General features: G+C 37.6%; 1 long non-coding RNA gene across 3 annotated transcripts; it reads left to right on the forward strand.

The window, feature by feature from the left end:
• Positions 1-941: 941 nt before the first annotated feature.
• On the forward strand, positions 942-23,384 carry LOC122238025. 3 transcript variants are annotated; one of them, XR_006216978.1, is made up of 7 exons: positions 942-1,014; positions 2,501-2,596; positions 3,690-3,806; positions 4,335-4,425; positions 12,831-13,037; positions 15,835-15,925; positions 23,140-23,384. It is a non-coding gene; the product is annotated as an uncharacterized LOC122238025 (long non-coding RNA). The 3 variants fall into 3 exon arrangements; XR_006216976.1 differs by lacking the exon at positions 12,831-13,037; XR_006216977.1 differs by lacking the exon at positions 12,831-13,037 and having other exon boundaries at positions 3,694-3,806.
• Positions 23,385-25,990: the final 2,606 nt, after the last annotated feature.

Below are 25,990 nucleotides of genomic sequence, written 5' to 3' on the forward strand. Positions count from 1 at the left end.
CGATACCATATTCTGATGTTTCATGGTATTGATGAAAAGTGCCTCTGCCACTACATTTGAAGCAAGAAAGACCTTTATTATTTAGGCAAGATTTTTCTTTACTTTGATTCAGAATCAGTTTACCAGGTTGGTAATTAGAAGCCTTATTTTTGTTTTCCAGAAGGTGGCAATATAGCAGAAGGTTTTAGTTTCCCTGACAATGTGACTCACTGCTAAGATTGGATTAAAACAAACACACATACACACCACAAAGGGGCAAAGAGTGATGGCAGAGTTGGAACAGAGGTGTGCAAGGAGGCATATGCTTAGCACTTGAGGCTTTGGGTGTGCCTACTGCCTGCTACAGGTATCCTGAAGGTGCAGGAAGGGTCCCAGAGGTCTAGAGTTAGCCCTCTTGTCTCTAGAAGGAGACATCTATCTCCAGAAGAAGACTCTTGTTTTCAGCTTTTTTTGCTTTTTTCCTTTCCTTTCTCTCCTGGCATCACTGTGGCCTCTCCTCAGAGATAGCGACTGGTATCTCCAGCTACAGTATGTATGGCAGGGCAGATCCCCACTCATGGCCTTCACCTTCCAACCTCTTTGCAGAAAGATCATGCCTGCTTGCTGCCAGATGGGCTGTAGCCTTCTTTGCCATCACCACCTCTGTCACCACCTCCCTTGCTCTGCTGTTCCTCTGCTGTCCAACCCACCCACTTTTGGTGAACAGATGAATGGATCTTTGAGGTGTCCTGGTATGTTGTACAGAGGGACTTTTCTTTTTTCAGTTATGAACGTTGGATTAGTTGCACATCAAAGGGGAGAGAAAAAGGAATGACTCATGCTGCTTTGATGCTTATGTCACAATATGATACTGTCACCATCATTGTTATTGTCATAAATAGTTCAATTTACATAGCTGTTATCTTACATGTACCACACCATTTAATTTCCAAACTAACCCTGTGGCATAGGAGTTATCTTCATTTTACAGATGAGAAAATTGAGGCCCAGAGAGGTGCCATGAATCTCCCAAAGGTACACAGCTAATGAATAGTGGGGCAATGGCTGGCCCAGGTTCATTCAACACCAAAGCCTATGCTTTAAAATATTATATGCAGCTGCTTCCCAGCAGGGTTATTATAATAATGTACACAAATTGGTTAACTTCCATTTGAATTTTGTTTGCACAAATTTAAGGGAACTTTTTTTTTTTTTTTTTTTTTTTTGCATTATTTGTCAATCTAAGAGATGGGATCGCTAGTTCTTCCATTTCCCTCAAAAGCAAGTCAATAGAACTATGGGATGAAGGCAGTCACAATGTGTTGAGACATTATCAAGTAATTGTATAAGCTCTCTTACTATGACTAGTAACTCCTTATTTGAAACAACAAAGCAATTTTGCTTTATTAGTAAACAAAAACCTCTTATTAGGAGGAAAAATTTAAACTTACAATGTCTTACTCATGACAGAATATCACTGTACCTGGATAACACATGTTAACTGCAACTGTAACCTCATAACAATCCCCCTTTCAAGTTCTCTTTTGCCCATTGTCTCTTCATAATATCATATCACCCTGCTCATCAACCTTCTTCCACTATAGCTCACATTTTACATATATGTGCTAGCAAAACTTTTAAATTTATTATTATTATACTGTATGAGTTATAAATCTTCTCCCAGACTCACTTTAGTATCAGCTTTGTCTTCTCTGAGTGTGTTCCTATAACCTTTTAATTTTACCTCCTATTCAGTTACTGTAGTTTTTCTCTACTAACCTAAGTTTGCTGCTTAATTACTCCATCCACTGATTTCCAAGCCACTCATGTCTGAAACTAAAACCCATTTACAACCCAGAAGTTCACTTATAATACAAAGTTACTGGAACTGTAATAAACAAAAGGATAAATCTAATTTAAAAAATTATTTATTTATTTTGAGAGAGAGAGTACATGAGTGAGGGAGGAGCAGAGAGAGAGATAGGGAGAGAGAGAGAATCCCAAGCAGGCTCCGTGCTGACCCCACGAACTGTGAGATCATGACCTGAGCTGAAACCAAGAGTCAGACGCTTAACTGACTAAGCCACCCAGGTGCCCCTGGATGAATCTCAATTTAATCTGATATTTATTGAGTATCATATGCAAAGTAGTGGGTGCTAAGTACTATCTGAGAAAGAATAAATAAATGAGCAGGGGGCTCAGGTCAGGCAAGGAAGTACTGACTTCAGTGATTAAGTTTTGCAAGAAGACATTAATCTTGAAGGTTGCCAGATGTTCCTAGAAGTGAGAATGTGGCTTGGATAATGTGACTAATAATTGCAAGGGATTCTCTTCTATGTTGCTAGGACTTAGAAAATTAGAACTAAAAGTATATGAAATAATCTCCAAAGGTGAAATTGTAAAGGATTATGACAGTTGGTGGACTCAAAAAGAGAGATGATGTAATGACTATAGCAAACAATAGAGGGAATAGAGGTGGAGAACTCATGGTCCACTATTCCCACTACTTTGTCTGGTGCAGGTGCTGTGTTCGGTAACAGGAGTCACCTGGTATGAAGGATATGGATTTGGGAGAAATGATCTTATCAGACAACTTGACCTGAATAACCAAATGGAGGTATACTGAGAAACTCTCATTTTATATTCCCGAAGTGATGCTTTCATGATTAATTATTTTTCTAGATATCTCTGTGAGTCATACAAACAAATGTTTTCAGAACTAGTTAACCTGGGGTAAAAAAAATGACTAATCAATTATAAGTATAAAATTGGGAGTTAGGGGTGAAATGCTGCTTTTACCATTCTTATTAGAGAAGACTTACATTAAGGTATGATCTCTATTTTGATAAAGCTGGTTGACGATTATTGTCCCCTGTGATATTGACATGCTTCACCCATAGTTTCCAGCTAAAGAATATTTGCCAATCTGAGGGTATTTACACTATGGTGTGGTTTCAAAAAAATATTATTATTTTTTAAAATTTTCTACTCCACTTTTACCCTCGTATATTTTCTCCCTTTAAAGAACATGAAAAATGTACCAGTCTAATATTGCATCTTAGTTTTAGTATTGAAATTATAAAGCCAGTAGACTATTAGTTTAACAGTGCTTTGTCCCAAGTATCTTAGAAAATATTGATGTGTAATTTGTAAGAGCTTTCTAAGGCTAGCTGCAGGCTCTCCCCAGAAAAGTTTGAGAACTTGCTACAAAGGAAGAAACATTTCCCCTCATTGATTAACAAATACCAATTCCATTATAAATATACATGCGTGTTGACCTTTTAGTTTGTTTTCCAGAATACAAATTCAGTAGAGCCCCCATACTGTTGCACATGCTGTGAAGGTATTTTGGGGGCACTGAAACACAAGTGGGGACATCAATCTACCCACTGCATTTTGGAGCCCCTATATGAAGCCTTATTTCTTACTCCTCTGTGGTACTGGAACAGAGCTCGTGCTAATCAGTAGGCCTGGGGTTTAAAGATTTCTTCATACTGGAGCTCTGTAAGCTTAAATGAAGAGCAGATTAGAGTCTTACACAAATAAGATGAATACTGACTGGCTTATAAAGTCTTCCCCCTTTGATTTGAAAAACAAATATGCTTGCATTGTTAGACTGTATGTACATTGATATAGGCTTATATAATACAGCTGGTAAGCTAAGGAAACAAACAAAAACAAAAATGAAACCCCAATTATTTTTTCCATAGATAGACAGAAAAGACTAATTCTCATTTGTGTGATTTTGAAGGACTGCCTTAAGTCTGGTACCACCAATCAAAACACAAATTGGGAGATTGAATAACACAGCACTTCCATTTAGAAAGGTATTTTAAGATTCCTTATACTAAAGTTTACTCTGTATGAATAGTTGCGGTATAATTATTGCTTCCACGTACATACTGACTTGCCAGAGTTAGACACTGTGCTATTGTCTTTATATTTTGTATATGTTATCTATAATTTCCACAAGAAAATTCTTATTTTCCTGATTTTAATAGAGGAATCAGAACCTAGAGAAGTAATGTATACATTCCATGTTCAGATTCTAATTTCCCACATACTCTCAGTATAAGAGTTTCTTAGCCTCTTTGGGCTGTAATTTCTTCAACTCTAAAATATAGACAAAAGTCTTACCTACTTGTAGATTCATGTGGAAATGGAGATGAAATGAGTCAATGACATGAATAGACATACATAAAGCCCTTAATACAGTGCTTGGCACATAATAAGCATTATACAGTGCTTGTTATTATTATTATTATTATTATTATTAACAACACTATAATAGACTATGTTATATATTTCCTGAATATCTATGAATTTTTCATGTTTTAATAATTGCTTTGCTTTAGGCACCTGAGATAGCAGAGAATAAAATGAAACTAAAAAATTCTTCTTCTCAAGAAGCTTCATCCTAATAGAGATGGACAGTTAATGAAGAATGTAAGTAAAATAATAGTATGTTATATGGTGAAAATGCAAAAGAAAAAAGCTGTGGAGGAGGGCGGAATATGAAAGTTGGGGTTTATAATTTTAAGTATTGTGATCAGGGAAAATCTTTCTGAGAAGACAGTACCTGAAAAAGACTATATATACATAAAGAGGTGGAGGACTGAGTCATGTGGATATCTGGGGGAGGAACATTCCAGCTCATGAGGGCAGCAAGTGTGAACACTCTGATGTGAAAGCACACCTGGCAAGTCTGAGGGGGAGCAAGGTGCCCAGCAGGATGGAACATAGGGAGAGTGAGAGATTACAGGACAAAAGAGTGAGCAGGGAGCAGATCCTATAGGGCTATGGAAGCTATTGTAGAAACACTGGTTGTTGTTTTTTTTTTTTTTTTAAGTTTATGTGTTTATTTTGAGAGAGAGAGAGTGAGTGGGTGAGGGGCAGAGAGAGAGAGAGAGAGAGAGAGAGAGACAGAATCTCAAGTAGGCTCTGCACTGTCAGTACAGAACACATTGTGGGGCTCGAAGTCACAAACCATGAGATCATGACCTGAGCCAAAATCAAGAGTTGGATGTTTAACCAACTGAGCCTCCCAGAAATCTCAGAAACATTGTTTTTGTTTGTTTGTTTGTTTGTTTTTAGCTTTAAAAATGTTTTTATTTATTTTAGAGAGAGGGAGGGAGAGAGAGAGAGAGAGAGAGAAAATGCACATGGATTGGGGAAGGGCAGAGAGAGAGGGAGACACAGAATCCCAAGCAGGCTTGAGTCTCAGAGCTGTCAGCACAGAGACCAACGTGGGGCTCAAACCTGCCAACCGCAAGATCATGGCCTGAGCAGAAGTCGGATGCTTAACTGACTAAGCCACCCAGGCGCCCCCAGAAACACTGGTTCTTAATTTGACTGAGATATCGAAGACTTCCATCAGAAGAGTGAAATGATCTGTCCAATTTATACATGTTTTCCTGGGATTCCTGTGGCTACAGTGTTGCGAATTCATGGAAAGAAACAGGGAGGGAAGCCAGGAGGCCTTTGCAAAAATGTAGGCAAAATGTAATGATGGCTTGGACCAGAATAATAGCGGTGGAGGTGGTGAAAAGTGGTAATACTCTGGATATATCTTGAAGACAGAGTTAATAAGATTTGGTGTTGGATGGGATAAAATATAAGAGTGTATATGTGTGAGAAGAAGAGTCAAGAGTGACTCCAAGGCGTTGGCCTGAGCAACTGGAAGAAAGGAATTGCTCACCCCTGAGAAAGTGTGTGGTGGAAGGTTTGGGGAAAAGAACCAGTTTGGGAATTCAGTTGAGGTATTTTATGCTGGAGATGCTTATTAGACATGCATGTAGAGGCACGGAGTGGCAGTTTGAAGTGGAAAGGTAAGATGCAGGCTGGAGATTAAATTTGGGAGCCATCAGCATCGAGGGAATAATTAAAGCCTTGGATGGAATCACCAAGGAATAGGTGTAGGGGGAAAATAGGTGAGGTTTAGGGATCACCAAGTCCTGGGTTATTCCTTTGTTAAGAGCTTGGTGAGCTGAGGAGAAACTACCTTAGAGAGTGAAAGGAGTGCCTGGTGAGTGATGAGAAAGTCAGGGGAGTGTGGGGTTTTGGAAACCATGACAAGGAGGAGTAAATGATCAAATATGTTAAATGCTTGGTGAAGTACGATGAGGATTGAAAATTGACTCTTGGATTTAGTAATGATGAAAATGTGTTGACAACCATAAGAAAAAGAGGACTTTCCATGGAGTCGTGGAGGCAAAAACATTATTGGAAAGAATTTAAAAGAAAATAGGGAGAGAGAAACAGGACACAAGTAGGCACAGGGACTTCTGTATAGGTATTTGCTGTAGCGGGAAGGAGAGAAAGTGGTCTGTGGTTGGCAGGGGAGGTGAAGTCCAGGGACAATTTTTGTGTATTTTAATGGGAGAAATAATACCATGCCTGTGTGTTGATAGAAGAGAGGTACCAGAAAAAGTAGCCTTCAAAATGCAATAGAGAGAAGAAATCAGCCATACCAATATTCTCAAGCAGGCAAGATCTGATGATACTCCTTGCTAAGTAGAACAGTTAAGCTTAGCCAGGGACATTGACGTTAGCTCACTGTAATGAGAGAAGAAAGAGAGATAGGTGGGAGGATATAGTAGTGAAACTTGTGAAACTCATCTGATTGTTTCCTTTTTCTCAGGGGAAAATAAGAAGATAGTTCAGGGAAGAAAAATGACCAAAGAGTACAGGGTTTCCTGTGATGAAGACAAAGAATGTAATGAAAGGCATTTTGAAATTAGTCCCAAGACTAGATTGGACCATCAGTGTTGAGGCAGGACAAAAAAATGGCAGTCTTACCTGGAGTTGTAAAGTTTTGGTGCTTTAACCTGACACTAAGCAGTGAAGGTGTAAAAGATCAGGGGTGTTAGGCTTACTATTAGCACTTGGGGACCCCTCTGGACCCTGTAGATAAAAAGCTTGGGGAGGCCAGAGGGCGACCTTACTTTGAACATGAAGGTCTCTCTGTGCGAGCCTCCCTCTTGACCCCTGTTGGTGGAGGGAGCTCTCCCCCAGCCCATTGCTCCATAGTTCCTCAGCACTTGGTGTTAAAGGCAAAAGCTTTAGATCTGAATAAAACATAAAGGGATTTATGTAGTGAAGTAATGCTACAATAATAATATTGAATAGTCAGTGTCCAAGGACTAATAAAGTATGCAGATCCAGGGAGCTTATGTTTTGGATTAGTTTCTCATTTGTACTTATTTGATCCATAGCATGAGGTCAGTCCTTTTCTGTTTAAATTAAATTGATTTCCATCATTTAAACATTATCTAAGTAGGACAGAGAATTTTGAAAACTTAGGGAAATTATCCATCATTAATGAGGGACTTCAAGGTTTCCATTGAAAGTGGAAAGGTTTGATTTCGTGACGTAAAGCAGTATTCAAAGATTTAATTACAAGTAACTATAAAATAATCGGACTGATTTTCTTATACTGGGCCAGTGTCACTTTTTTTAATAGGCAGAGATATTATATTGTATATTCATTTTTTAAAACAGCAAAGCTTTTTGTAGTCTCCATTTGAGAGTGGAACTAGCATCATTTGATTTTAAAAATGAAGTTTATCATTAAGTTCCCAAAGAAGAGGTAGTAATAATGATAGTTAGCATTTGTTACATGGGTACTGTGTCCCAGATATATTATCTTTTTTATTCTTTAAAATAATTGTGGGACATAGGCGCTATTAATTCCACTTACAGGAGAAAATTTAAGATCAGATGAGTAAATTGCTCAAAGTCAAACAGCTAGCAAATTGTAGAACAGTGACTTAACTCCACATCTGTCTGCTTTCAAAGTCTGTGCTAATATGGCATTCTTTCAACTCTTCTACCTTGAACTACTCACTCTGGACAAATCAGCCAGGACAGCTTTATGAGTAATCAGGGTAGATGATTGCTTAAGCTCAAAAAAATTAACTCTACTTCCTTTCAGTTCATCATTATAATTTCAATCTTTTGGGTCATAATGTGTTAGTCTTTGAGAGTCCATTTATGTTTAAAATGCTATTACTTGTGGGTCATTCATTCAGCCATTATCAACTCACATCTTTATTACTAGTCAACTATGCAGCATTAATTACCAGAGAGTTTGACTGCTGAAGAGTGAAAATATTCACCCAGGATAAGATCTGGAGGCTGGAGAGAATTCTGGGAGGAATGTGCCAAGAGGAGAGAAATATAAACTGATAGGGAGGTTGTAGGCCAGAAATTGATTGAGTTTCCTCTATCAGGTCACGGTAGAGAAATTTACAGCTTGAATGGTTCTTACAGATCAAGCACTTCAATACTCTTATTTTGTAGATTACAAAGCCTAGCCCCAAGATCACACAGCAGGAATAGAGGTAGAGGTAGGATTACAATCAGAGATCAGAGTCCTTCCCATTATAAGGCTGCCATACTAGGTTGTTGTCAAGCTATAGCCTTTGAATCTTAATGCATTCACCCTCCTTCCCTATTTTGGAGTCTGAGTCATGTACCTCTCTTTCCTCATTTCCTTCAAGGTTTCTCTGACACATAAAGCACTGAATTGCTCTTTAGTTCCCAATTTCTCCTACTTCTGGGTGTCCCCAAATCCAAGGCCATTAATATATAAATTTTTACCCCAGGACCTGCTCAAAAGAGACTCATTTACTGCCACACAAACAGATCTAAAAAAAGGATGCAAAACTATGTTGCATGATCTTACTTGAAACAGTTCCCACTGTCAGTATTAGGGATCCTGTCAGCAGTAAGAAAATGCATAAGCAGCAATTCCAGAAATGCTCAGAGGCAATTAACTCATAATCAGTCACCTCAAATGATTGTCTTCCAATAAAAATTCAAAATCTTCTTTGTTCTCAATTTCTGGCAAGGTTTTGATTTTAGAGTATGAATGGAAAATGAATAGACAGTAGTAGGTGTTAAATATGCAGAGAATCTGCTTTTGCTTTAGAAGCTATACAGGGAAGCCTATGAAATCTTTTCAACCAGGCAGCTTTAACTGTCCACATCCAAAAGAATCCTCTCAATACTCTAAATTCCTGCACATGATTCTATTAACTTCCAAACTTGATGTGTTGTCCAAATTCTACCAAATAATAGAATTGACTCCTACAACCAACCACCATTTATCTAATCATTTCTAAATCCTTCTGCATCTACTGTGGATACTCAGCAGTACAGAAATGAATAGATTTAATGTCCTTTGAGGTTATGTGGAATTTGAAACTATTGATGGGCATTTACCTAAGAGTTAGTCAATAGGTCATTTGTCTGGGAGAAGTTGTAACCAGACAGATATTGACCTTTGTATCTACCTCTGGTCCTCAACTTTGAGTCCAGCTCAAGTCAGACTGACCAAATTGATGATAGTCTAGCATCTCATTGCCATTTTATATAGGTGGTTGGCCTGTGCACAGAAGGAAAGGGGAAGTCTGGATGTGGACAACAGGGCTTAAAAATATGCTTGTAACTTGATCTGATCTCATTCTTGAAGACATTCTTGAATGTAGAGAAGAGAGAAGAAAGGTTTCTTCTTTGTCTCTAGGGAAAAATTCTGTTTATTTACTAATATTGGTGGAAAGGCTATTTCTTTACATGGCTGAAATAGTTATATAAATGTAGTTCTAGTTGTGGTCATAAGCCAGAGTGTTTCTGCTTACAGTGATTTCCTATTTCCTAGAAGAGTATTTATGTACGATGTGGTAGGCAGCTTGTGACACAGCTCTCAATGAACACTTCTCCCCGACTCTGTCTCCATAACTGTTTCAAGTAAGGGGCATGCCCTCATGAAATACCCTCCCCTTGAGTGTGGTTGGTCCCTCATGACTTGCTTCTAATGAACAGAATGTGACAAAAGTGATGCGTATCACATGTGTGATTAGATTACAACAGGTGATCTTGGTTTGATGAAGTAAACTACCATGTTGACCATGTGCAAAAACAGTAACAACAAAATAACAGTGAAGGAGGTCTCTGGCCAAAAGCTCATTAAAAACTGAGGTCTCAAACAAGCTGAAAGAAATTAGATCTTGCTAACAACCATCTGAGAGAGTGAGTAAGTGACCCTTCTCAGTTGAGCCTTTAGATGGCTGCAGCCTTGTGAGAAACTCAGAGCCAGACAACTCAGCTGTCACCCAGGTTCTTGAATCACAGGATTCTGTGTCTTTTCGAGCCACTAAGTTTTTGGTGTAACATTATCTAGTAATAGGTAAATAATGTGCATTGTGATTAGGACACTCTTATAGTCATAGACTTCTTCCGAAAAATGTGGAAAGTATAGTCTCCATCAAAACACACTTTAATTCTTCCATTCAACAAATATTTATGGAGAACCTATTATGTGCCAGCAGTTTTGGAGGCTGGGCTGAACCTGTGGACACAGACACAAATCCCTGTAGACTAGGCATGATCTATGTAATCCCAGCTGATAATACTAGTCATCAGTGTTTTTCTAGATAAATTAAATTTTTCATTATTCATCCACCAAACCTTTATTGGATGCTATTTCTAGGAAATCAATGATAAACTTACTATATCACATGAGAAATAAAAATCAGCACACAAATTACTATAAGACAAATATCATTATAAGCAAGAGGTCCTTAATCTGTTATGGCCCTCTGTTAGGTATTCCTGACTTTTGTGACTAAATAAATGCTATTTCTGCAAACAAAGGAAGGAAGGAAGGAAGGAAAGGGAAGGAAGGAAGGAAGGGAGAGAGGAAGAATGGGTATAATTGTAGATAATTTGTAGGTGGAGGATGAGAAATTGAATGGATTCACTTCTCATTCTCTTAATTTTCTGAGAAATGAGGAAGGCAGGCAGGCGGGAAGGAAGGAAGGAAGGAAGGAAGGAAGGAAGGAAGGAAGGAAGGAAGGAAGGAAGGAAGATGTTATTTTTGAAAGATTAAGTAAAAGAGGAAGAGTAGATTTAAGTTTAAAGAGGATGAGTTTACTTTTCAATTTGTTTGAATTTGGGGATATCCAGGTGGACATATCAAGAAGGAATTTACAAGTGAGTTTTGTGTTAGAAGCGTGCCTGGGTGGCTCAGATTAAGTGTCTGACTCCTGATTTTGGCTCAGGTCATGATCTCATGGTTTGTGGGTTCGAGCCCCACGTCAAGCTCTGTACTGACAGTGCGGAGCCTGTTTGGGATTCTCTGTCTTCCTCTCTCTGCCCCTCCCCTGCTCACATACTTTCTCTCTTTCAAAAATAAATAAACATTAAAAAAAAGAGTGAGTTTTGGATTGGGAATAAACATTTGGAAGTCATCAGCTTGTAAGTGGCAATTGAAACCATAGATTTAGGACTTGTCCAGGAAAATGTATAGAATGTAAAGGAGCACACATATTTAAGGAGGGAATTCATGGCTACAAGGAAGTGTTGAATAGGTAGGAAAATGGACAGGAAGGGTGTCTTTATAATATACCAGTGGAGAAGGGGATTTCATGAATGGGAAAATCTAGTGTTGAATCACATCAGAGACTATAAAATAAAGGCTAACAGATGTTCCTTTCGTATAAGAATAAGAAGAGATTGATGGCCTTAACTGAGAGTAGCTTCAATGGGGTGGTGAGGGCAGAAATGAGAATGGAGTGAGTTGAAGCACAGACATGTATGAAAAAGGAATTTGTAAGATGAAGCTCAGAAATGTTGGATGTAATAATTATATGTCTTTTCATTATATCGTGATGGAAGTTTTTCTTTTTATTTTCTGTTTGGATGAAAATATGTTCTTTTTTTAGTTGTAGAACTAAATGGAATATAACATAAATTTTATAATTTCATACAGTAAATCTCATGTCTTTTTGAAGTTTTATCTTTTTTCTGACAGTTGAAATACAATATTTTGGTTGGTGCTTGTGTGGGAACATTACAGTGAAGTTTAGGAATGTTATTTTGGCATACAAAGGATTTATGGGCTCTCATCTATTTCCCTGGTTCAGCACTTAATGATGAGTGATGGGAAGAAGAAGGGAAGTCAACACTGTTGCCTACTTTTGTCTGTGAAAAGATGGTGATTAATGAAGATGCAACTAGTGGAGATTAGGTCTGAATATGAGATGAATATGTATGTAGAATGAGGATAGAAGTAGATGAAAGTCAAAGTTTGAGAGTTTAGGGAAGAGAGGGACATTTGATTGAAAATCAAACACAATGGTTTAGCATAAGATCTGAAGGACTTATAGAAAGAGAGACACTTCTAAAACTGAAGGTAGTAGATAAGAATGGGTGTAATTATAGATAATTTGTAGGTGGAGGATGAAAAATGGAATGGTTTCATTTCTCATTCTCTTAATTTTCTGAGAAAAGATGAGCTCTTGGGCAGTCTGAACCCATGCAATTTCTCAATTTTGCAGCTCAAGATTGCCTTTCTTGTTTAAAAAATTTTTTTCCAATTCAAGGAAAAAAGTTGCCAAACTTGGACCAATTTTAGGGGAGTACTTAGCTTGAGCCCATCCCCAAAGTACTTGTTTATAATAAAATAAGTTGAGTATTACACTAAGGAGAAGCTGGGAGATAGATTGCCAGATAAAATATAGGTAACCTACTTAAATTTGAGTTTTAGGTAATAAAAAAATTTTTTTTGTAGTGTATAAAGTATATATGAATACTGCATGGGACCGACATAAAAATATTCATTATTTATCTGAAATCCAAATTTAACTTGTAGTCTTATATTTTTATTTTCTAAATCTGGAAATCCAACTTAGAATAAGAAGGGAAGCTCTTAAATACTATCTTGAGCATCCATATTCTTTCTTTTTCCTGTCTTTCTCAATTAAACACTCATTCACTCACTCATTAGGTTTTAGAAACAAAGTGGTGTAATCTCACCTTTAAAAAATAAATCTGGTTTCCTTTTTGAGTCATGCTTTTCCAGTTCTGTGAAGAGAGGGCACCATATCATGCCTGAGGGAGGAATGTGGTTGGGCAAGAGAAAGTGCAACTTTGGGAAGAAAACTCCTAGAGAAAGAACATGCAAAAAGATTGTGTGATGTGCATTTAAACTGATTTTCCTAATACCGCAATTCAACCCAGATGGTGACAGAGAAAATTCATGCCATTAGACTAAGGTGTGTTTTGTTTTGTCAGTGAATCTAATGGCCAAAGGAATTTAAAAATAATGCAAAATGTATTTAAAAATTATTAGAACAGAAGGAGAGCATGCTCTCAAACAAACAGGTACTGATGTATTTCTCAGAGGCTTAGAAAAATACTACACACGGCAAACAGCCTAGAGACTCTAAAGTCTTCTAGTTTGTTCTAATTTTTAGTATATCTTACAGCTGTTTTAAAAGGAGAAAGTGAACCTGACCCTTGAGTAGAGTTTACTGCTCATAGAGAGTGATGTGTCTAAAATAAGCCAATCTGAGTAATAGGAGGTGGTTTAGCTTTATGATGTTGACCTTATTTTTAAATTTTATTTAGTTCTTTGTTATACATCTATATCCATATCCACAATAAAAATAATGACTTTATATTTACAAAATGTTTCCAATTATGCTTGTTATTCTTGTCAACTGGAGAGTAAGAAGCATGAGTACATGAAGTTGAATCATTGAGCTCATTAGTATAGTTGCTTGGGAGTTTAGATATATGTTTTTAGTATTAGAGTTGTTTCTTTAAATATTAATTATATTTTAATTACTGTGCTGATATAAAATAAACTTTGCTTTAATTATGGTCCACTTAGCTTCTTCTAAGACTTCTCCCCTCCTCTATAAAATTACCAAGTGTATTTAAGAAACTCACACCAGCTTTTAAATCTCTGGGGTATTCTTCAGGTATGAAACAATGATTAAAAAATGAAAAGAAGGAAGAATAAATTATAAATTATTGGGATAAATTTTAAAAAATAAGTTGACTTTAGTCTTTTTATCCGTCTTTAACAAACCTGAGTTCATCTCTCTGGACTGATTGAAATAAACACATCTAGAATAGAAAGTAGACAATTCTTAAGGCTCAAATAGAATTTGTGAAAGATTTCTGTGTTAATTATTGTAGATAGAATGTAATTGATTTAGCAATGGGGGAATGGTGGTAAAGAGAGGAAGTAAACCTATTCAAAATAGATTTTTAGAAACAAAATACCATTGAGTGATAAAGAATAACACTTAGGAATAGTATGTATAAGAACCATCTGTACTCATAGACATATGACTCACTGTTCTACAACCAGTTGACATCTAATACCTAAATACAAAGTGTGGCACAAGAACAGACACTCAGATCAATGGAATAGAATAGAGAACCTGGAAATGGACCCAAAAACGTATGGCCAACTAATCTTTGACAAAGCAGGAAAGAATATCCAATGGAATAAAGACAGTCTCTTCAGCAAGTGGTGCTGGAAAAACTGGACAGCGACATGCAGAAGGATGAACCTGGACCACTTTCTTACACCATACACAAAAATAAACTCAAAGTGGATGAAAGACCTCAATGTAAGACAGGAAGCCTTCAAAATCCTCGAGGAGAAAGCAGGCAAAAACCTCTTTGATCTTTCCCACAGCAGTTTCTTACTCAACACGTCTCTGGAGGCAAGGGAAACAAAAGCAAAAATGAACTACTGGGACCTCATCAAAATAAAAAGTTCTGCACAGTGAAGGAAACAATCAGCAAAACTAAAATACAACTGACAGAATGGGAGAAGATATTTCCAAATGACATATCAGATAAAGGGTTAGTATCCAAAATCTACAAAGAACTTCTCAAACTCAACACCCAAAAAACAGAGTCCAGTGAAGAAATGGGCAAAAGACATGAATAGACACTTCTCCAAAGAAGACATCCAGATGGCCAACCAGTACATGAAAAAATGCTCAACATCACTCATCATCAGGGAAATACAAATCAAAACCACACAGAGATATCACTGCACACCTGTCAGAATGGCTAACATTAACAACTCTGGCAACAACAGATGTTGGCGAGGATGCAGAGAAAGAGGATCTCTTTTGCATTGTTGGTGGGAATGCAAGCTGGCGCAGCCACTCTGGAAAACAGTATGGAGGTTTCTCAAAAAACTAAAAATAGAACTACCCTACGACCCAGCAATTACACTACTAGGCATTTATCCACAGGGTACAGGTGTGCTGTTTCAAAGGGACACATGCACCCCCATGTTTATAGCAGCACTATCAACAATAGCCAAAGTATGGAAAGAGCCCAAATGTCCATTGATGGATGAATGGATAAAGAAGATGTGGTATATATATACACAATGGAGTATTACTCAGCAATCAAAAAGAATGAAATCTTGCCATTTGCAACTATGTGGATGGAACTGGAGGGTATTATGCTAAGTGAAATTAGTCAGTCAGAGAAAGACAAAAATCATATGACTTCCTTCATATGAGGACTTTAAGAAACAAAACAGATGAACATAAGGGAAGGGAAACAAAAATAATATAAAAACAGGGAGGGGGACAAAACAAAAGAGACTCATAAATATGGAGAACAAACTGAGGGTTGCTGGAGGGGTTGTGGGAGGGGGGATGGCTAAATGGGTAAGGGGGATTAAGGAATCTACCGAAATCATTGTTGCACTATATACTAACTAATTTGGATGTAAATTTTAAAAAATAAAAAAATAACTTTAAATCAAAAAAAATAAATACAAAGTGGTAGTTACATGTTGGGTGTGCTCTTTAGAGCTAACGGGGTGATTCTACATTACTAGAAATTAAGGGGGAATGTTGTCTCTAGAATGAGGTTGTGAAGGTTGCTATCTGGTCTGTCAGCACCATTTACTGGTGGGGTGATACTCCTCACATCAGTGTAGGACAATAAGAGCAGTGAGCAGAGAAACTAGTGAATTAGTATATTTGTTGAAAATACACCTTTTAATTTTTACATGTTTGTGAACAGGAATAGATTTTGTGCTGAGAACTCTCCCACATCGTGCTGGTAGACACAGATTCCATGACTAAATAACAGAGGACTTTTACATTTGTGCAAGGTGAGAAAGAAATCTCTATCATTGTGTCTTACCAAAGAGAAAGGGGACAGATAGTCATGTTTCTGTAAAAGTACACAGGGAACACTAGTAAATTGTGGTTAATAGTATAATCTTTTAGTACAGAAGGGAAGAAAATAGCAAACATTAAAAGATGGATTTTTGACCATCTGCATTTGCTATAAAGGTACTTACTTTTAATTACACATAGTTTTCTTAAAAAAAGAAAAGAAAACAACAACCACCTCTCCCTTCTTCCCTTCTGTCCCCTCCCCTCTCTGTCTCTTCTCCTCCCACCGCCCCCCCCCGCTCTGTTTTTGTTTTTTGAAAGTGGGGGTGAGAGAGGCATTGAGGCAGTAGTTGTCAAGATAAAACATACGAGAGGGCAGATATAAACTTCTTTTTCTCTATTTTATTTGACAGAAAAAAATAAAAGGTAGTAAAGGAAGGTAATAATTATTGACCCTCAGTATTAACTTTGTTCTCTTGGGTAAGCACATAATTAGGTTGTTCTTTAAAATGCATATTATGTAGTCGGCAGCCAACTCTGGTTTAGATCCGATAACTCCTTATGCAGGCAGCTTTTTAAATGCACATCATGTACCAAAGGAACTTTTCTGGTCTATTGGGTAAATATGTATTAAAGTAATTTTTAAAATACTTATGTACTCAATAGGCTGGAAGTGGTCAATGGTTTAATGAATAGTCATGCATTTTTAAACATGTATTATTATTTATGCACTGACCCAAGTGAGAAAGTCTTTTAAAAATGGCATATTCCTGATGACTGTGTAATTTTGCAGTAAAATCTTAAAAGTATTTCAGGAGAACAGAAGCCAATTTTAAAATTACATTATCTCATCATCCCTTCACCTCATTTTTCCTGGCTGCTCTTCCTCTTATGGGATGTATTATAATAGGCTCATTTATGGCCTCCCTGCTGGCCTAATTTCATTTTCATATTAAAGCTGATTTACATTAGAATTGCAATTTTAGTGCTGAATTTATCCTATGTTGACTCACAGTGTCTGGCACATAGTAGGCACTCCGTCAATATCTGTGGAATGAGTAGTTTTTATATTTTTGTGTCATTCCTGCAAGCAAACATGTCTTATGCCTGCTGTATGCTAGGCACAGTGTTGGGTATCAGTCAGCTTAGCACAAAGATAAGACATCTATGGGTCACAAATGGATTCAAGCCTGACTTCCAGCCTCATCACTTCTCAGCTGCCTCTCCTTTGGCAAAGGAGATACCCTTCTCTGGAACTCAACTACACAAAGGGGAACAACAGCTCCAATCTGGCAGATTTCTTATACAGCTCAGTTGAAACTTCATATGGAAGACACCAAGCATAGTACTAGGTACCTAGTGAGCTCTCAGTCAGCACTTTTTCTCTCTTGACCTGTTTTCCCAGCCAGAAATATGAGAAACATTCATTTCTAGACAGCAGAGGCTTCCGAACTATACAGTGCTCTCATCACATATATCAAGAAGAAAATTTTAATACCCATAACAAGCCTCATCCTCTGGTGTCAGGAACACATTCACTAATTCTTGAAGTTCCCTTTCCAGATGGGGACCTCATGTGGGCACTGACTTCTGTGCACCAAGACTTACCTGGGCATCCTCAAACCCTGCATGCTCATTTTATTCCTGCCTTCTGTGATGGCTCCACCCCAGTATTTGGGTTCTTTCCCTCCCATGTTCACAATCCTGCAGGATCAGAGGAAGGCAGTCCTCAAGGTCCCTTCTGAATTCCAGAAAGTTCCACAAAAAACCCTCCAAAAAGTCAGATTTTCTAAGAGCAAACAGGGGTAATGATATCTCCTGCAGCACAACACGGTAAATAGGGTCTTGAGAATAAGCATTATTAACATGCTCACTGAGCTGCCTCAAATCCTATTTGGAGGGAGTCATGGTATAAATAAATAAACATGCTCCCTGGATCTTTACAGTCTGAGCTTTAGTGAGCCACTTCAATCTCAGAAAGGCATTAAAATCGCTGGTACATAATTGGATTTGTTTTGCTATTAGGTGCAGCTCTCTAACTTTTCCCTTGTATGCCACATTCCCAAACAGGAGAGTCTCATCCTGATGGAAATGCTATCAATGATGTGACTCCTGGGATCACCTGAAGGGTAGAGAAGGAGAATCAGGGGATGCAAACTCTTTTGTTCCCTCTTATTCTCACTGCATACCTGTTTTTTCAGCAGATGCTGGGTAAATGGACAGTGCTCATCACTATTGTGTAGGCACAGGGTCTCTCTTCATTATGAAGTTGTTGATTCTTTATGGTATCCATGGTCTTGGATTAGAAGCCTTTGGCTTGTTAAAAGACTTAATTTGAAATGGAAATCTCATGTTATTTATTTTTTACCTATTGGAAGATTATATTTTAACATGTTTAATCTGAAGAAAATATATATATTTAATCTGGTATGCCGTTCTAAAAATCTGTTGCAAATGGTTATACATGATGGTTTAAATAAATTATAATAAAGTAGTTTTCTTTTCCTAGTAAAAACGGAGAGACAGAGAAGAGTTGGATGTCTTTCCAAATGACTATATGAAGGAAAAATCAGATGTATCTAGGGAAAGTTGATGTTATACTGGAGGGATCCATTTAGAGACAAATTTGGGTTCTGTCAAAACTTTGGGGTGTATACAAATATTGACACAAAGAGCGCAACCAAAATGGATTCAGGGAAGAAAGAATCCAGAGGCCCGAGAGGGAAATTATAGTTTTGAGGTCAGTTCTGAGCAGATTTATAGGGAAAGAGTGATTATAAGTTTGAAAGGAAACCTCTCAAGTTCGAGCTCTGGTTCTCCAAGTGAAGGAGCACAATTTCATTAGTGGAACTATAGTTCAATCTGGGGATAGCCAGGAGGACACAGTCTGCCCTGTTTGTTAATAGAATAGCTTATCTCTTTCAGAGGAGCTGAGAGGACAGATATAAGCTAGATTAGGTAAAGAATGTATCACTGCAGCCATGGACACTGATGTACCAGAAACTTTGTCACTGTAACTTCTGAGCCTCTTGCTTCAGGATAAGAAAGGGGCTTTTACAGAGGGAGCATTGAAGAGTATGAGTTGAGGTGGTAAGATGAAGTTAGCATGCATGGCATGAATTGTTTAAAAATGGGGGCATGTAAAAGAGACCTAAGGAAAGTCCAGAAAAGATTGTTTTACAAGGAAGGCAGATGCATGCCAGAGGCAAGGATATTATACGATAAGCAGGTATGACCTAGATGCACTCAAAATCTATAATCTCAGATAAGAAAGGTGGTTCTGGAATCAAGACCAAGAGGTCATAGATGGGCCTAGGAGACCAAGATTCTTATGATAAATATGAACAAAATAGCAAAAATGTGGAGACATGTGTCTTTTAGTGGAATACTGATAGGCATACTTTAACACAACTTGCAGAGTGTTTAGGGAAAAGCAAACACTAAATGCACAATTGCTGAAGAATAAAGCATACCTTGAATACCCTGCTTGGACATTGCTGGAATCAGAATCTCTTGTCTCCTTTATATTTATTTAGAGCACATATTCATTAGGCAGTACCTTCTCTCTTGGTTTCTGCCTGGCTGTGGGAGGGATCCAGTTACAATCTTAGATCTGATTTACTCCTCCCTTCCATTTAATGTAGTATTACCAAACCAAAATTTCTACCACTAACCACTTAAGAGGAGATTACCTTTGTAGCCAAGGAAAGAAATTGTACCAATAGGACTATTGTCTTCACATGGGTTGAGTGGACTGCCGACCGTGTCTAAACCATCCTTCACCTCTCACTGCTGCAGGCCTCAGGCCACAGGGATGCTTGAAGACAGGAAAATAAGGGCCTGGCCTGCTGGGGAAGAGAATTCCAGAATATTTGTCCCTGGGCTGGTCCCTCTAACAGTATTGTTTTTATAGTGTTCATAGTTTCTTAGGACTAAAAGACTGATACCCAAATAGCTTCTGGCTTACTTACTCTTTGGTAAGTCTGAGAATGTAAAACAAAGTTTTCTCTAATCACTAGAAGGCAAGGGGGCTGGTTGGTGAAGTCAACTATTAAATAAACCCTGGGATTGATGGTAGTTCCTGCCATCTTCAATGGCATGCTATTGCTGAAATTGAGAAGGCATAAACCAGCCCAACCCAAGGAAGATGTAGGGCAGTAATCTTTGTTCTTGATCTTTGCTTCTGTCCTTTATTTATTATCACTTAGGGCTGTGCCTTCATAATAGAAGAAAAAGAACAGGGTGAGCATGGTATCCTGTGGATTATAAGAGGTTACAGGTATCTTAGTGAGTGGATTTAGTAAGATCAAAAGTTGTAGAGCATGGGAGTGAGTGGTGAAATGGCAGTAACAGGCCTAGAACTTCCTTTAAAAAGAATGAATGGAATGGAAACAGAGGGAAGGTGTGACAAAGTCTTCTCTCACCTTTTTTTTTTTGTTGTTGTTAATGTGGGATCCTTTGTGTGTTTAAGGACAGAGTAGTCAGTACATAGGGTATGTATGAAGGTGTTAATGTGAAAGGGGAAAAGTAAGTCCTGACTGCTAGTCATTAGCACTGTGATAACAAGAAAGGTACTACTCTTACATAATTTTAGTTTTAATTTTTATAATAAAATTGGTGGTTAGTTTAGGTCAGGGGTTCATCACAGTGGTAAACATCAGAATTCCCAAGGGGCTTTTTCATAATACTCTAAAAATTGAGGTTGGAACATGTATATGATTACAAAGCTTCCTGGATGATTTGGATATACAGTTTCTGTGGCTTAGAAGTCAAGGCATGGCTTAGCAGAGTCACTTCTAAGACTGAAGTCAAGGGGCCAATTGGTGAGATCTCATCTAAGGTTTGATTGGGGAAGGGTTTGCTTCCAAGCTCACATGATATTGGCAGTATTCATTTGTGTGTGTGTGTGTGTGTGTGTGTGTGTCTGTGTGTGTATTATTGGCTTGAGAACCTCAATTTCTTGATGACTGTTGATTAGGAGCTGCCCTCAGTTTCTTGCCATGTAGTTCTACCCCAATGATTTCTTCCTCAAAACCATCAATGAAGGGGGCGTCTCCTCACAAGATGGGCATTGCAGTGTTATGTAATATATTCATATGCTTGTAAACAAACATATCCCGACACCTTTGCTGTATTCACTTGGTTAGACATAAGTCACAGGTTCCACTTATATCATGGTGTAAATACCAGATGGTAGGAATCATAGGTGCCACCTTAGTCTAGTCTTTCCACTACACCTGTTATCTAAAATCTTGTTGGGGCACCTGGGTGGCTCAGTCGACTGAGCATCTGACTTCAGCTCAGGTCATGATCTTGCGATTCGTGATTTCAAGCCCTACATTGGGCTAGCTGTTGTCAGCCTGTCAACACAAAGCCTGCTTCAGATCCTCTGTCTCCCTCTCTGCCCCTGCCCAGTTGTGCACTCTCCCACCAAATAAATATTAAAAAAATATATAAAATCTTGTCGATGCCTCCATTTTTAATTACTGTAAATGACTGAGGGTTTTTCACTTTTTCATTCAAGAAATACTTCATATGTCAGGCACGGTCCTTAGATACAGCTCTTGCCTTCAATCACAGATACATGAATAATTATAACATAGTGAGAAGAAACTGTAAGAAACATGGGGAGAGCCTAGGTATGCCTGATGTTGACAGGGGTAGGTTTTTATCATCAAATTTGGGCATGACTCTAGGCGAGATTATTAAACGGATAGTTTGGTGCACCGTGAGTAGAAAAGCAGCATTTGTAAAAGCTGTCAATTGTCAGTGGGCCGAAGTTGAATCCTCATTTGCTTTTTTTGCAGTAAGAGTTATAAGGATAGTATGGTAAGCTTAGAATGTTTGGACCAGAGTGTTTGGAAAGCTCTTGCTATGCCTGTTTGGAAATCATTTGGAAATATGGACTAGAACCTAATACACTAAATAAATTAATTGCTATTGAAAGAAACGTACTCAAAGGATACAATCAGGGCTGCTCAACCAATGAACCCATGTCATTGTCTGGAGGACAATTCCTGCTGTCAGTGCCAGAGCTCCATCCGAGTCTTTCTTCTCTTGAGCACTTTTATTAGTGACGTGAATGAATATAGAGAAGGCACAGAAGCAGAGAGGACTAGAAATGATGACAGAAGCAAAATCCAAAATGGTAATGCAAGAACAGTAGATCAACTCTAATTTGATAGATATTTCTAGTAACAAATGCAATGTCCTTTTCTAAGAGCCAAAAGTTGGCACCAAGTATAAATTTGTGGAAAGCGAGTTGTTCATTTAGGAATTTTAGGTTACCTAGGTTAAACGTGAGCTATTTGTGTGATATAGATGCCGCAAAGAGCAGTACAAATAAAATATTAAAATACAGTCATTTAAGTATAGCATCTAAATTGAGTGAAAACTAGTTTTGATCTCCCAGGTTCTGAGATTTCATTTGAAGGATTTCATCTGTTCTGAGGATGCCTTTTAAGAGCAGATACAGACAAACCATAATGTGTTCAGATAGCAAGAACAGAGCTGGTGAGATGGATTGCAAATGTTGTAATATAGGAAAAGCTTAAAGAGATGAAGGTGTTGAGCCTGGAAAAGGGTGTGTCAGAAGTGAATCTAGTTGAAAAATTTGAAAGGCCATCTTGGGTGAAGTGAATTGGACTTATTTTCAATAGCTTCAATGGAAAGACATCAGACCAATTTCTGAAAGTCGCCATGAGACTGATTTTGGAGGAATTTCTTGGATCCTGAAATATCTAAAGTTGGATAAGGTTGCTTTGGAAAATGTGTTCATTGTCATTGAGGGGGTTCAATAATATGCTGGACAGCTTGATAGGGTGTTATTGATTTGATTTAAGAATTAGATATATAATTAGGCACATGAGCTCCCATCACAAACCATAATTACAGTTCCATGTCACTATCTGTAGAGTTTTAAAACAGGTATACACATCTGTGTTCCACTCCAGCCACATTGTATAGTCAGAATTATTCTATATCTTATTTCTATAGAATTATTTCTATATGTTGAAGAAATTCCATACGTAAATTTGCAGATCAGTCAGAGTTGGCTGGAGAAGGATACAAAGGAGCATTAAAAAAGTGTTTCACACCTTTCTTTACTCTTGCCATAATTCTGAAATACAAATACCATTGACTATTTCATCCCTTTTGCCCCCCTTACTTTGGTGGTAAACATTGTCTAATCATGTGTTGATTCCAGTTCTCCCCTACAGAAGACAATAATGATACAGGCATTTAAACAAAGAGGCTTGGATTGAGAAGAAAAATATCAACTACTGAAATTGTCTAAGAGGAAGGAAAAAGGAATTCAGAAGCTTATGGATGAAGAAGGTATCTTGAGGACAGACCACTTTTCCCTATAAAGTGCTTCTCCAGAAAACACCTATTAGAACAACATGCTTAAGTAAAATAAAGTTGTGCTGATTTTCTGGGTTCTTCAATTAATCAACTAATACTACTGTTTGTTTTTAACTGGCTTCCCTGTGCCACTGGGACACAGAAATGATAATGTGCTTTATTTTCTCTAACTTATATCTTCTTTCTTCTTTCCTCTTCTATAAAGATGACTTATAATCAATGAAAGTATTGATATGTGAAAGACTAGAGGAAAACAAAATTGTTAAAATAACCCATAAAGAATCAAAGCACTTTCAGAAATTTGAAAAATTAATAGAAATAGCTTTTTAATAGAAACAGTTAAAAGGGAATCTAGAAATCATTTCCAATAATTATGTGGATGTTTTTTCTTCTTAGAAGACTTCCTTGATGAAATAAGAACTCTGGTATAGGTATCTCATCTCCCTTTATCAGTGGAATCAAGTCATGACCAGCTATTTTGACTAGCACTGAGATAGTAGTTTTTGCTTTATAAATGAGAAAACTAAATGAAATAGGTCTTAATTTCCTCCAAATAAATCTTTAATCTTTATTCAAGTATCCAGCACCTATGTAAAACCTAATTAGACCATTTTGTCATTATCTAAAAATTTTTGGGGGTAGATGTGGGATATTGTTTCCTATTTCTGCTATTTGAAGAAAAAATTAACATGTTTGTGAATGAGAAAGCTTAACATTGTAAAGATGTTAGTTCTTCCAAAACTAATCTATAAGCATAGTGAAATTCTACTTAAAATTCTAATGTGATAGTTTTGAGAATTAAACAAAGTAACACTAAAATTTATGGAGGAGCAAATGTCAGTTGATAGTTAAGACCCTTCATACCCACCAAAGAGAGAGGATTTACCTGATCAAATAATAATATTATTTTGCCAGATAGATAATCAGATTGTGTATATGTATAAATATACACATACATGTACATATACATATATGTATCAAACACTCATATGTATGTATATTGGCACATCCACAGTAGTGATGTAAGTAGAAAAATGATTACTTAACAAATACTATTGGGAAATAGACTTCATCCTTGCGCCTATAAAAAAATTAATGTCAAAATTGATTAAAGACCTGTGCATAAAAGGAAATATTTACAACCATTAGAACAAAATTCAGAATCTCATTATGACCTTGGGCCTGGGAGATATTTTTTAAATAAGAAACAAATGGATTGATCACAAATAGGGGAAAAGTAATAGATTTGATTATAGTAATATTAAAGACTTCTGTTTAACAATGGGAAGCAAATATAAACATTAAAAAACAACTGGAGAATATTTTTTTAAATATGTGAATGAAAGGGGATTAATAGTGTAAAGTGTAAAGAACCTGCAAGTCAAGAAGAAAACTGTCGGGCAACCCAGTATAAAAGTGAACAAAGTGGGGCATCTGGGTGGCTCAGTCGGTTAAGCGTCTGGCTTTGGCTCAGGTCATGATCTCAAGGTCTGTGGGCTTGAGCCCTGTGTCGGGCTCTGTGCTGACAGCTCAGAGCCTGGAGCCTGCTTCAGATTCTGTCTCCCTCTCTGTCCCTCCCCCACTCACACTCTAGTCTCTTTCTGTCAAAAAATAAATAAACATAAAAAAGTTTTTTTTAAAAAGTGAACAAAGTGTATGAATGGATAATTCACAGGGAGAAAACTTGAATGGCTAACATTATAATAGATGTGTAGTACAATACCATTTCGGTAAATTTAATTCTCAAGTTCAGGTTCTTGGAGTGGGGAAAGGAATAAGATGGGAAATTGTGGCTGTGGAGATGAAAGAAATGAAAACATAAAAAAAGAACGTTAATTGATTATTGAAAATAACATGACACAAATGATATTTTATAATCCTAAGAGTGCAAAAGTTCTCATAGGGCCTACTCTCTACAAGAATTTTGCAGATTCTAGACCCTCATTTTAAAGAGTTCTTTTTCTTTTTTTAAATTTTTAAAAATGTTTTATTTAATGTTTATTTATTGGAGAGAGAGACAGAGCGTGAGCGGGGGTGGGGGGCAGAGAGAGAGGGAGACACGGAATCCAAAGCAGGCTCCAGGCTCTGAGCTGTCAGCACAGAGCCTGACGCGGGGCTCAAACTCACAGACCATGAGATCATGACCTGAGCCGAAGTTGGACACTCAACCGACTGAGCCCCCAAAAGAGGAGTTCTTTTTCTTTTCCATAGCCTCCATGACCATGCAAGAGTACCCATGGTTTCAAAGCTCACAGCTGTTTTGAATCAAGGAAATAGAAGAATCTTATCCTACAGATGATCTTGGTGGACTTTATCTAGGTGAAAGGATATGTGTATGGAGGGTTTTGAAAAATTCCACATTAGCTCACACAGGAACAAGGAACAAAATTCAAGAACGGATAGTGACAATCAGGCCAATAACTGGCCTAAGAAATATGTTTTAAAACTTCGTAGCCTCTGAACAGAGGGTAGCCTATTATAAGGGTCACTGCCTCCCCTTGACAAAGACTTTTTCCTTGACCAAACATTTGGCATGCTCTTCTGAGCATTTTTTTTTTTTTTTTTTTTTTTTACTAGGTCTCATCCTTGGGCCCTCCCTTCAGTCTACTGAGTCCACTTTTAGGGTGAATGCCATTAAGTCAGTTTAGTGAGAACCTGCTCACCCTTGATCCCTGATTACCCTGGCCTGCCGT

The sequence above is a fragment of the Panthera tigris genome, chromosome B1 (assembly GCF_018350195.1).
Source record: "Panthera tigris isolate Pti1 chromosome B1, P.tigris_Pti1_mat1.1, whole genome shotgun sequence".
Classification (NCBI taxonomy): Eukaryota; Metazoa; Chordata; class Mammalia; order Carnivora; family Felidae; genus Panthera; species Panthera tigris.